General features: G+C 46.4%; 1 long non-coding RNA gene across 1 annotated transcript; it reads left to right on the top strand.

Annotated features, from left to right (window-relative positions):
- Positions 1 to 1,214: 1,214 nt before the first annotated feature.
- LOC139274781 (uncharacterized) lies at positions 1,215 to 9,193 on the top strand. Its single transcript, XR_011595603.1, has 3 exons — positions 1,215 to 1,294; positions 8,007 to 8,105; positions 8,480 to 9,193. It is a non-coding gene; the product is annotated as an uncharacterized lncRNA (long non-coding RNA).
- Positions 9,194 to 11,751: the final 2,558 nt, after the last annotated feature.

Genomic DNA, 11,751 nt, shown 5'->3' with positions numbered 1-11,751 from the left:
GTAAGACAATTAAAGATTTTAGTGTAGGTATTTATATTCATTAGTGCACTGCTGCCACCCACTTTGTACACAATCCATTTTTTTCATCATGTAATGAAAAGTAAATCATGCTGAATGTAACAATTAGTCATTTGATGTGAAAGCATGACATGAATAATAAGTAGCTCAGTTTGAAAACATTGAAATAGAAATTCCAATGTCCCGGGCCCGTACGAAGTTTCTACGGACTCGGGAAGGCATCGGAAAAGCCGGTTTTCAGCGCACAATGCGCATGCGCTGAAAACCGGCCTATCCGACCTGTGAAGCTGGAGCTTGACAGGTCTTCCCCATGCGCTAGAGAGCTATGCGTTCTCGCGCAAATTTCCGACTTTTAGAGATCTTCTGCCCAGGATTAGGGCACAAAAGTTCCGCGCGAGATAAAGCAGGCGGACAGTCTGCATTCTATGTGCAGAGGTGCTGGAGGAACCAGGTAATTAGTGTACATTATGGGAATTTTACTTTTTAAAGCCTGACATCAGCACTGTAGATAGAAGGATTGTTTGAGATTGTCCTTTATAGCTGCTTTGAAGGCTGCATGTTGAATGGAAACATTTCAATAGTAAAAGTAGCTGCTGCTTTGTGTAATGGTTTGTAGTACACTGGTCTGGTGTCTCCAGCTTGCTATAATGGTTTATAGTATACTGGTCTGGTCTGGTGTCTCCAGCTTGCTGCTGGCTTCAGCTAACTTAGCATAGACCAGGTATAATTATCTGATCTTCCTAGTCTGCGTGGTCCAACTTAGCCATCAAGGGAAGCTCCTTATTTCTATTTTTAACCCTAGAAAACATTCTGACCTTCTTTCACACACAAACATCATTGCAAGTTTACTGGTGCTCCTCCCTTATCTCCCCATTTACTGGTGCCTCTCCCCAAAATTACAGCAATGGTCAGGTTAAACAATAAACTTAATTAAAATATTATTTAAACGGTTATTAACAGTCTTTATATTGCTTTAATTAACTTTTAATGTGTTTAAAACTGGTAAAATGTTTAAAATAAATTAAACAATCTTTAAACTATTCTAAAAGATTAAAAAATCATTGAAAAATCTCACCTTTCAAAGCTTTGTCGTGATCTCTAAAACAGCTGCAGCACTGAAGGTAAAAAAAAAATCGGGGGTGTGGCCTATGTTAATGAGCTCCTTTTGACAGCCACAGGCTTCGCGCGCGCTGCGTTCCCGGGTGGCGTGACATCATACGCTGCCCGGGAATCTTCATCACAAAATTGAAAGTTCAAGAGGGCGCAGGAGAGAATGGTAACTGCGCATTTTTTTTCTTTATTTTACCAGATTGCCCGCGGGAATGGTGTTACAGGAGTTTCTGGGCCAATATGATTCATGGCCAACTCAAACATTGTGAAATAAAGAATGCTCAACTTGGAAGAACATAGATTTACACATATTTATTCCAAACAATGACTAATAATTTCACTGTCGATTGGAGTGATATTTCATGCCAATGAAAAATAAAAGCAACATAATGCATGAATGATTTATCTGATGACTTGTGAGGTACTGTACCATTCTAACTTTAATTTCAAGGGGCTAGACTTTGCATTAATCTCTAGATCACCCAAAAGTGGGCGATATTTCCAGTGTTAGCATTTATATTGGTTTTTGTGATCGCCGGAATATCGCCCATTTTCAAACCCGCTAGTTTCCACTTTATAATTTGGGCGTAAGCCGCAGCGATGTGAAATGGGCGTTAGCGTTTTTTTCAGTCGTGCAAGGCTGGTGTCCATAGCAACGGTCTTTTCCCACGTTTCAGGATGTATGGGGTCATCTGCACATGCGCAGAAGAGAGTGAAATGAAAGAGAGAGAGAGAGAGAAAGAGGAGAAAGCTTGTCGAGATTGTAGTGGTGCTGTTTTGGATTAATTATTTGACAGTATTTAGAGTTTTTTTGTGAAAAAATAGCTAAGAAAGTTGGTGAGGAGAGGATTGCATTATTATTTGTATTATTCTTTGAGAGATTTTGATATCTTTGATTAAAAAAATGATGGATGCAGTTGAAGGTAGTGAGAGAAGGATGAATGAGGAGGAGGAGGAAATGGTGGAGGCAGGAGAGATGGGAGGTCGTAGACGCGTTATGCACTGCGAGCACCATCGGACCAGTCCGGGGAGTGGAGGGAGCAGCATGGCAGCATAGCACTCCAGGGAGCAGCATGTGCTGCAGCAGGAGAGCAACGGCAGTGAAGAGTGAAGTCACCAAGATCCAGGTCGGGATTGGAGCATGGGCAGATACAGCTGGAACGGCGAGGTCGGGGCGAAGGAGAGGCGAGAGATTCTAGAGGGATGTGATTGGGGCCTGGGAGAGGCGTGAGTTTGGGGCCCAGAAGAGGTGAGGGCCCAGGGGCAGCACAGGCCAGCCCACACTGCGATATGTGTGCACACTAGGTCCATGCAGCAGAGCTGGTCTCCAGTCGTCTTGGTTAATCCTTGCTACTGGACCAAGACCTAGCTCTGTCAAGCCCGTGTGGTGGTGGCTGATGTGCAACGGTCACCACACGTTAAAAAAATCCAAGCATAGGCATCTTCCACCCTTCAAGATTTAGTTCGGATCTGGAATTTTAGATCCATAATTTGATGTGGATGCAAGTCATCCTCGATTCGAGGTACTGCCTCTGATGATGATGATGATGATGATGATGATGATGATGATGCACTTTAGCTAGGAAGCCAATGCTACCTTAGTGGCAGAAGTTGAAAACTGGTGGGCACAATTGACCCGGTGTGGGCATGGGCTGGGAAACCCCCCCCCCCCCCCACATCCCCGGGTCTATTCCCTGCCCGCCGCCGCCGCCCACTCCGCCCCGCCTCCCCGTCTATCAATGAATATGGTCAGAGATTGCAAAGGTAATCTCTGCTAATACCCATGAGGTGAAGGAGCCGAACCAGCGCCGGAAGTGCTGGAATGACCTTGTTGTGTCCGGACGAGTAAGTATTACATTTATTTATATTTATTTAGTCGAGGAGGCGGCAGCTCGGAGCAGCGCGAGTCCGGGGTCGGCGAGAGGCCTATAAAGGCCAGCGGGAGTCGAGCAGTTCGAGCAGTCAGTCGAGGAGGCGGGAGCTCGGAGCAGCGCGAGTCCGGGGTCGGCGAGAGGCCTATAAAGGCCAGCGGGAGTCGAGCAGTTCGAGCAGTCAGTCGAGGAGGCGGGAGCTCGGAGCAGCGCGAGTCCGGGGTCGGCGAGAGGCCTATAAAGGCCAGCGGGAGTCGAGCAGTTCGAGCAGTCAGTCGAGGAGGCGGGAGCTCGGAGCAGCGCGAGTCCGGGGTCGGCGAGAGGCCTATAAAGGCCAGCGGGAGTCAGGCAGTTCGAGCAGTCAGTCGAGGAGGCGGGAGCTCGGAGCAGCGCGAGTCCGGGGTCGGCGAGAGGCCTATAAAGGCCAGCGGGAGTCGAGCAGTTCGAGCAGTCAGTCGAGGAGGCGGGAGCTCGGAGCAGCGCGAGTCCGGGGTCGGCGAGAGGCGTGCCGGTGCAGCTACAGGGAGAAGGCAAAGATACAAAGGTGACGTCACAGCCTAGGGGGTAAGTGATTGGCTGGTGATTGGTGAGTAGTTTTTCTTTTTCTTCTTATATTGGTCAGTAACTTTTAACATTGTTATTACCAGTTTAAGTGTATCTAAGGGTTAAGACATGGCAGGAGAGCTCGGTCGGGTGTTATGCTCCTCCTGTACCATGTGGGAACTCAGGGACACTTCCGGTGTCCCTGACGACTACGTGTGCGGGATGTCCACCTCCGGCTCCTGACGGTCCGCGTTACGGAATTGGAGCTGAGGGTGGATTTACTCTGGAGCATCCACGATGCTGAGAATGACGTGAGTATCACGTGTAGTGAGTTGGTCTTACCGCAGGGAAAGGGTCCACAGCCAGATAGGGAATGGAAGACCAGCAGGAAGAGTAGTGCAAGGAAGGTAGTGCAGGGGTCCCCTGTAGTCATCCCCCTGCAAAACAGATACACCGCTTTGGGTACTGTTGAGGGGAATGACTCATCAGGGGAGGGCAGCAGCAGCCAAGTTCATGGCACCGTGGCTGGCTCTGCTGCACAGGAGGGCAAGAAAAAGAGTGGGAGAGCGATAGTGATAGGGGATTCAATTGTGAGGGGAATAGATAGGCGTTTCTGCGGCCGCAACCGAGACTCCAGGATGGTATGTTGCCTCCCTGGTGCAAGGGTCAAGGATGTCTCGGAGCGGGTGCAGGACATTCTGAAATGGGAGGGAGAACAGCCAGTTGTCGTGGTGCACATTGGTACAAACGACATAGGTAAAAAGAGGGATGAGGTCCTACGAAACGAATTTAAGGAGCTAGGAGCTAAATTAAAAAGTAGGACCTCAAAAGTAGTAATCTCGGGATTGCTACCAGTGCCACGTGATAGTCAGAGTAGGAATCGCAGGATAGCGCAGATGAATACGTGGCTTGAGCAGTGGTGCAGCAGGGAGGGATTCAAATTCCTGGGGCATTGGGACCGGTTCTGGGGGAGGTGGGACCAGTACAAACCGGACGGTCTGCACCTGGGCAGGACCGGAACCAATGTCCTAGGGGGAGTGTTTGCTAGTGCTGTTGGGGAGGATTTAAACTAATATGGCAGGGGGATGGGAACCAATGCAGGGAGACAGAGGGAAACAAAAAGGAGACAAAAGCAAAAGACAGAAAGGAGATGAGGAAAAGTGGAGGGCAGAGAAACCCAAGGCAAAGAACAAAAAGGGCCACTGTACAGCAAAATTCTAAAAGGACAAAGGGTGTTAATAAAACAAGCCTGAAGGCTTTGTGTCTTAATGCAAGGAGTATCCGCAATAAGGTGGATGAATTAATTGTGCAAATAGATGTTAACAAATATGATGTGATTGGGATTACGGAGACGTGGCTCCAGGATGATCAGGGCTGGGAACTCAACATTCAGGGGTATTCAACATTCAGGAAGGATAGAATAAAAGGAAAAGGAGGTGGGGTAGCATTGCTGGTTAAAGAGGAGATTAATGCAATAGTTAGGAAAGACATTAGCTTGGATGATGTGGAATCTATATGGGTAGAGCTGCAGAACACCAAAGGGCAAAAAACGTTAGTAGGAGTTGTGTACAGACCTCCAAACAGTAATAGGGATGTTGGGGAGGGCATCAAACAGGAAATTAGGGGTGCATGCAATAAAGGTGTAGCAGTTATAATGGGTGACTTTAATATGCACATAGATTGGGCTAGCCAAACTGGAAGCAATACGGTGGAGGAGGATTTCCTGGAGTGCATAAGGGATGGTTTTCTAGACCAATATGTTGAGGAACCAACTAGGGGGGAGGCCATCTTAGACTGGGTGTTGTGTAATGAGAGAGGATTAATTAGCAATCTCATTGTGCGAGGCCCCTTGGGGAAGAGTGACCATAATATGGTGGACTTCTGCATTAGGATGGAGAATGAAACAGTAATTTCAGAGACCATGGTCCAGAACTTAAAGAAGGGTAACTTTGAAGGTATGAGGTGTGAATTGGCTAGGATAGATTGGCGAATGATACTTAGGGGGTTGACTGTGGATGGGCAATGGCAGACATTTAGAGACCGCATGGATGAATTACAACAATTGTACATTCCTGTCTGGCGTAAAAATAAAAAAGGGAAGGTGGCTCAACCGTGGCTATCTAGGGAAATCAGGGATAGTATTAAAGCCAAGGAAGTGGCATACAAATTGGCCAGAAATAGCAGCGAACCTGGGGACTGGGAGAAATTTAGAACTCAGCAGAGGAGGACAAAGGGTTTGATTAGGGCAGGGAAAATGGAGTACGAGAAGAAGCTTGCAGGGAACATTAAGGCGGATTGCAAAAGTTTCTATAGGTATGTAAAGAGAAAAAGGTTGGTGAAGACAAACGTAGGTCCCCTGCAGTCAGAATCAGGGGAAGTCATAACGGGGAACAAAGAAATGGCAGACCAATTGAACAAGTACTTTGGTTCGGTATTCACTAAGGAGGATACAAACAACCTTCCGGATATAAAAGGGGTCAGAGGGTCTAGTAAGGAGGGGGAACTGAGGGAAATCTTTATTAGTCGGGAAATTGTGTTGGGGAAATTGATGGGATTGAAGGCTGATAAATCCCCAGGGCCTGATGGACTGCATCCTAGATTACTTAAGGAGGTGGCCTTGGAAATAGCGGATGCATTGACAGTCATTTTCCAACATTCCATTGACTCTGGATCAGTTCCTATGGAGTGGAGGGTAGCCAATGTAACCCCACTTTTTAAAAAAGGAGGGAGAGAGAAAACAGGGAATTATAGACCGGTCAGCCTGACCTCAGTAGTGGGTAAAATGATGGAATCAATTATTAAGGATGTCATAGCAGTGCATCTGGAAAATGGTGACATGATAGGTCCAAGTCAGCATGGATTTGTGAAAGGGAAATCATGCTTGACAAATCTTCTGGAATTTTTTGAGGATGTTTCCAGTAAAGTGGACAAAGGAGAACCAGTTGAAGTGGTATATTTGGACTTTCAGAAGGCTTTCGACAAGGTCCCACACAAGAGATTAATGTGCAAAGTTAAAGCACATGGGATTGGGGGTAGTGTGCTGACGTGGATTGAGAACTGGTTGTCAGACAGGAAGCAAAGAGTAGGAGTAAACGGGTACTTTTCAGAATGGCAGGCAGTGACTAGTGGAGTGCCGCAAGGTTCTGTGCTGGGGCCCCAGCTGTTTACATTGTACATTAATGATTTAGACGAGGGGATTAAATGCAGTATCTCCAAATTTGCGGATGATACTAAGTTGGGTGGCAGTGTGAGCTGCGAGGAGGATGCTATTAGGCTGCAGAGTGACTTGGATAGGTTAGGTGAGTGGGCAAATGCATGGCAGATGAAGTATAATGTGGATAAATGTGAGGTTATCCACTTTGGTGGTAAAAACAGAGAGACAGACTATTATCTGAATGGTGACAGATTAGGAAAAGGGAAGGTGCAACGAGACCTGGGTGTCATGATACATCAGTCATTGAAGGTTAGCATGCAGGTACAGCAGGCGGTTAAGAAAGCAAATGGCATGTTGGCCTTCATAGCGAGGGGATTTGAATACAGGGGCAGGGAGGTGTTGCTACAGTTGTACAGGGCCTTGGTGAGGCCACACCTGGAGTATTGTGTACAGTTTTGGTCTCCTAACTTGAGGAAGGACATTCTTGCTATTGAGGGAGTGCAGCGAAGGTTCACCAGACTGATTCCCGGGATGGCGGGACTGACCTATCAAGAAAGATTGGATCAACTGGGCTTGTATTCACTGGAGTTCAGAAGAATGAGAGGGGACCTCATAGAAACGTTTAAAATTCTGACGGGTTTAGACAGGTTAGATGCAGAAAGAATGTTCCCAATGTTGGGGAAGTCCAGAACCAGGGGTCGCAGTCTGAGGATAAGGGGTAAGCCATTTAGGACCGAGATGAGGAGAAACTTCTTCACCCAGAGAGTGGTGAACCTGTGGAATTCTCTACCACAGAAAGTAGTTGAGGCCAATTCACTAAATATATTCAAAAGGGAGTTAGATGAAGTCCTTGCTACTCGGGGGATCAAGGGTTATGGCGAGAAAGCAGGAAGGGGGTACTGAAGTTTCATGTTCAGCCATGAACTCATTGAATGGCGGTGCAGGCTAGAAGGGCTGAATGGCCTGCTCCTGCACCTATTTTCTATGTTTCTATGTTTCTATGTTTATATAATTGTAATTGTAATGATGCAACAATGAATTTAAATGCAGATCTGATGTATTGTAGTTAGACCAGTAATCATTTAATCCAAACCTCGATCTTAAACAAGTTATTTGCAGATGGTAGATATAACCACACAGTCGATATGTATAACATTTACGGTGGACTAGCATGTGTATTGTGTTGCGTAATATTATTATTATTATTACTAATAATAACATGATATCTGTCAGTAATCTGCTATCTGTTGTATCTGTAAAAGTACTTAGCAATGATCTGATTCCATGCCATGCTGTTGTCACTTTTGCAGAAGAAACTTTCGAGGAATAGGGCCGAGCAGCGGCACACGGGTGGTGGTCAAGCCGACCTTAGCGCCCTCACAGATCTCGAGGAGCGGGTGCTGGCACTGGTGGGTGTCCACAACCGGTTGGCCACCTGTGTTGCTTTGGAACCTGTTCTCGTGCCGCATGAGTAAAGTAGAAACCATTGGGTGATGTAAAGTAAATTAATGCCATTCATTTCCATATAATATATGATTGATGATTGCTAATATTACGTATATGATTGATGCAATGTTATGTAATGTTATGTAATTAATGATGGGATCATGAAAACCATTGTGATGGAATCCAGATTTTATATTATCGTGATGTTCATTAAATGAAATGTCTGTCATTATTTTTACAGCAGTCATGTTGCTCTCGTGCATATGCCTGTGTAGCGTTTGCATTCCCATGTGACCCTAGCACCCCCTTCTCTAATTACCTCATTTATGTTTTCTAGCTCAGCCGAGAGTGCAGCAGGCCTGGCAGGAACCGCAGACACCTCAGGATCCAAAGGTTGTCATCGTTTCTGCGGGCGAAGAGCTACGTATCTCGCCCATCCTGCTGCAGGTCCTCCTCTCCACTGAGGGCAGTGACAAGATGGAGGAGGAGCCTGCAGCACTATCCACCAGTGTTCCTGCGGCCACGTCCTCTTCGACCGAGGAGGTAATGGGGCCAAGCACTTTGACACAGGGCACCCCGAGTGGTTCCATGCCGGCACCGACCCCGCGGAGGTTGGTTTGGCGTAGTCGGTCTGCTCCCAGAACGGTGGATCTAAGTGTGGACATGGTCAACTTGTCCAGGAAGAGCGTTGACATCGGTCGGGAGCTCCTCCAGGCCATGGGTGGTTTATCTGGACAGGTTGCCACTCTGTTCACGAACATCAACGAAAAGATGAAGTGTATAGCGGTGACCCTGGAGAGAACAACCAGGAACACGGATGCCAGAGGGCTATCATTGGTCCCGGAATCTGGCACTGAACCCCAAGTTGCGCACACCCCCCTTGCTAGAGACACCTGTGAGCCAAGAGGAAGCTCTTGCTTCTGGCTCAGAGGACATTTCCTTGGGCCATTGATGGAGAGGACATTTCCAATCAATGGATCTGCCGTCACCCTACCCCCCATCCCCTCTGCCCCACCGAAGCAGCATTCGAGGTGCACTGCAGAAAAGCAGCTTGGAGTTGGTGGGGGGGAGGGGAAGAGGTGGGGTACAGACCCGGGGGGAGAAAAGAAAGGAGGGGTGTGGTTGCAGGTAGGGATGGAGGGAGGGAGTGTTACTTATTCTACTTTTAATTTAAAAAATGTTGTTGCCTGTTGGGTGGGTGGGTTGGTTATTAGGGTGGTTGTTTAAATTGTTTGTTGTTGTTGTTGTTGTTCAATTTTTCACTGGTGGGGTGGGTGCTTGTGTTTATTAACATTGTTGTTGTAGTTGTTGTTTATAAAATTTACTATTATGTGTAAATGTTCAAAATTTGTGGTGGAGGAGGGGGGTACTGTTGTGTTGTGTTCTGTTTGTAAATTTAAAAGAAATATTTATTAACATTAAATTTTTAAAATGTAACTTAACATTGTTGTGCTTCAGATAGCAGTACCGTTAAAGATATAAACACTGACGAGTCCATGCCATGAAAGGCAAACATTAAACGTAACGTAAATCAACTGTAACTGCAACTCACCAATGTAATGCAAACCGTTCATTTATGAACTGCAGACACAACAGTCTTGCAGCTGCATAGCCACCACAGGCCCTTTCCTGCGTCTAGAGTGGGGTGGGGGCATAGTTTCAATGTCAGCCTGATTGTCTTCCCTGAGGTCAAATCATCGTCCATCTACTCTTAATAAGAATCTAAGAAATAGGAGCAGGAGTAGGCTATACGGCCCCTCGCGCCTGCTCCGCCATTTAATGCGATCATGGCTGATCCTATCATGGACTCAAGTCCACTTCCCTGCCTGCTCCCCATAACCCCTTATTCCCTTATCGGTTAAGAAACTGTCTATCTCTGTCTAAAATTTATTCAACGACCCAGCTTCCACAGTTCTCTGAGGCAGTGAATTCCACAGATTTACAACCCTCTGAGAGAAGAAATTCCTCCTCATCTCAATTTCTCATCTTCTTCCTCTACTGTCTCTCCTCTATCCTGAGGTGGACCGGCAGTCCCATCTGGCAATTCTTGTCCCCTCCTGATAGCCAAGTTATGCAGCATGCAGCACACCACAATGAACTCAGTGACCTGCTCAGGGTGGTATTGTAATTCGCCACCTGAGTGGTCCAGACATCTGAAGCGCTGCTTAAGCACTCCAATTGTTTTTTCGACGATATTGCATGTGGCTATGTGGCTTTTGTTGTATTGCTTCTCGGCTTCTGTCTGCGACTTACGCAGGGGGTCATCAGCCAGCTGGTAAGGCCATGTCCTTCATCATCCAGTATCCAACCGTGACCTTGTGGCGACTCTTAAACAGGTCAGAGACAGTGCTCTCATGCAAGATGTGTGCATCATGGATGCTGCCTGGAAATTTTGCATTTACTGCCATGATTATTTGCTTGTTGTTGACGCACATTCAGCGAATGGAATCCCTTTCGGTTCCTGAAAAGGTGCTCGCATGGCGATATGCGAACAGTCTATTGCTCCCTGCACCTTGGGGAAGTTTGCTATTCTTGAGAAACCTGGAGCTCTCTCAGTCTGTGCCTCCCTGGTCATAGGGAAGCTTAGAAAGTCCATCCTTCGAGCGTAAAGGGCTTCAGTCACTGTCAAAAGTAGCAATGTGTGGCATGCTGAGACATAGCACACATGTCGCCAGCTGAGGCCTGAAAGGAGCCCCATGCATAGAAGGAAAGTGCCGCAGTAACCTTGACCTCAACAGACAGTGCGGTCCTGATGGTGCTGTTAGGCTGCAGATCTCTCCTAATGAGCTGGCATATCTCACTGATGACCTTTTGGAAGCACAGTCTCCTAAGGCACATGTTCTCAGACAAGTTCAGGTAAGACCAATTCTCCCTGTAAGCACGTTGGCTGTAAGTTCGCCTCCTTCTCATCCGTCTGTCACCTCTTTGGGCACAGAATGCTCTTCAATATATCTTCTCCCATCTCTAGTCTGCAGCATGTGAGTAGTCATCAATACTGGCTGAGAAATTATAGGCCACATTACAATTACTTTTATACGTAGTCTTTAGAAATAATAAATTTTCCTCCTAAAACTCATAAGAAATTCAATTCAACTAAAATATGATAAGATGTTTCTTCAGATTTTAAATTCACCTTAAAAGAATGCACAGATTAAATCAAAACTACCCAGAACTTGATGCAGCCTTTTATGTGAAAAGTCCTCCAATTTACAAAATGGCTTCCATACCGCTAGGTCAAGTGAGTGCAGCTTTTTTCAGTGTTTTTTTGGGAGAGCAATCATTTCGGCGATATATGGGGTGAGATGCTGAAAATCTGCAAAAGAACAGAGACAAGCTAAAATTTGGCAGATGGAGTATAATGTTGGAAAGTGTGAGGTCATGCACTTTGGCAGAAAAAAATCAAAGAGCAAGTTATTATTTAAATGGAGAAAGATTGCAAAGTGCTGCAATACAGCAGGACCTGGAGGTATTTGTGCATGAAACACAAAAGGTTAGTATGCAGGTACTGCAAGTGATCAGGAAGGCCAATGGAATCTTGGCCTTTATTGCAAAGGGGGTGGAGTATAAAAGCAGGGAAGTCTTGCTACAGTTATACAGGGTTTTGGTGAG

Source organism: Pristiophorus japonicus, chromosome 10 (assembly GCF_044704955.1).
Source record: "Pristiophorus japonicus isolate sPriJap1 chromosome 10, sPriJap1.hap1, whole genome shotgun sequence".
Taxonomy (NCBI): domain Eukaryota; kingdom Metazoa; phylum Chordata; class Chondrichthyes; family Pristiophoridae; genus Pristiophorus; species Pristiophorus japonicus.
Note: the sequence above shows the minus strand (reverse complement) of the source record. Positions and strands in the feature narration are given on the sequence as shown.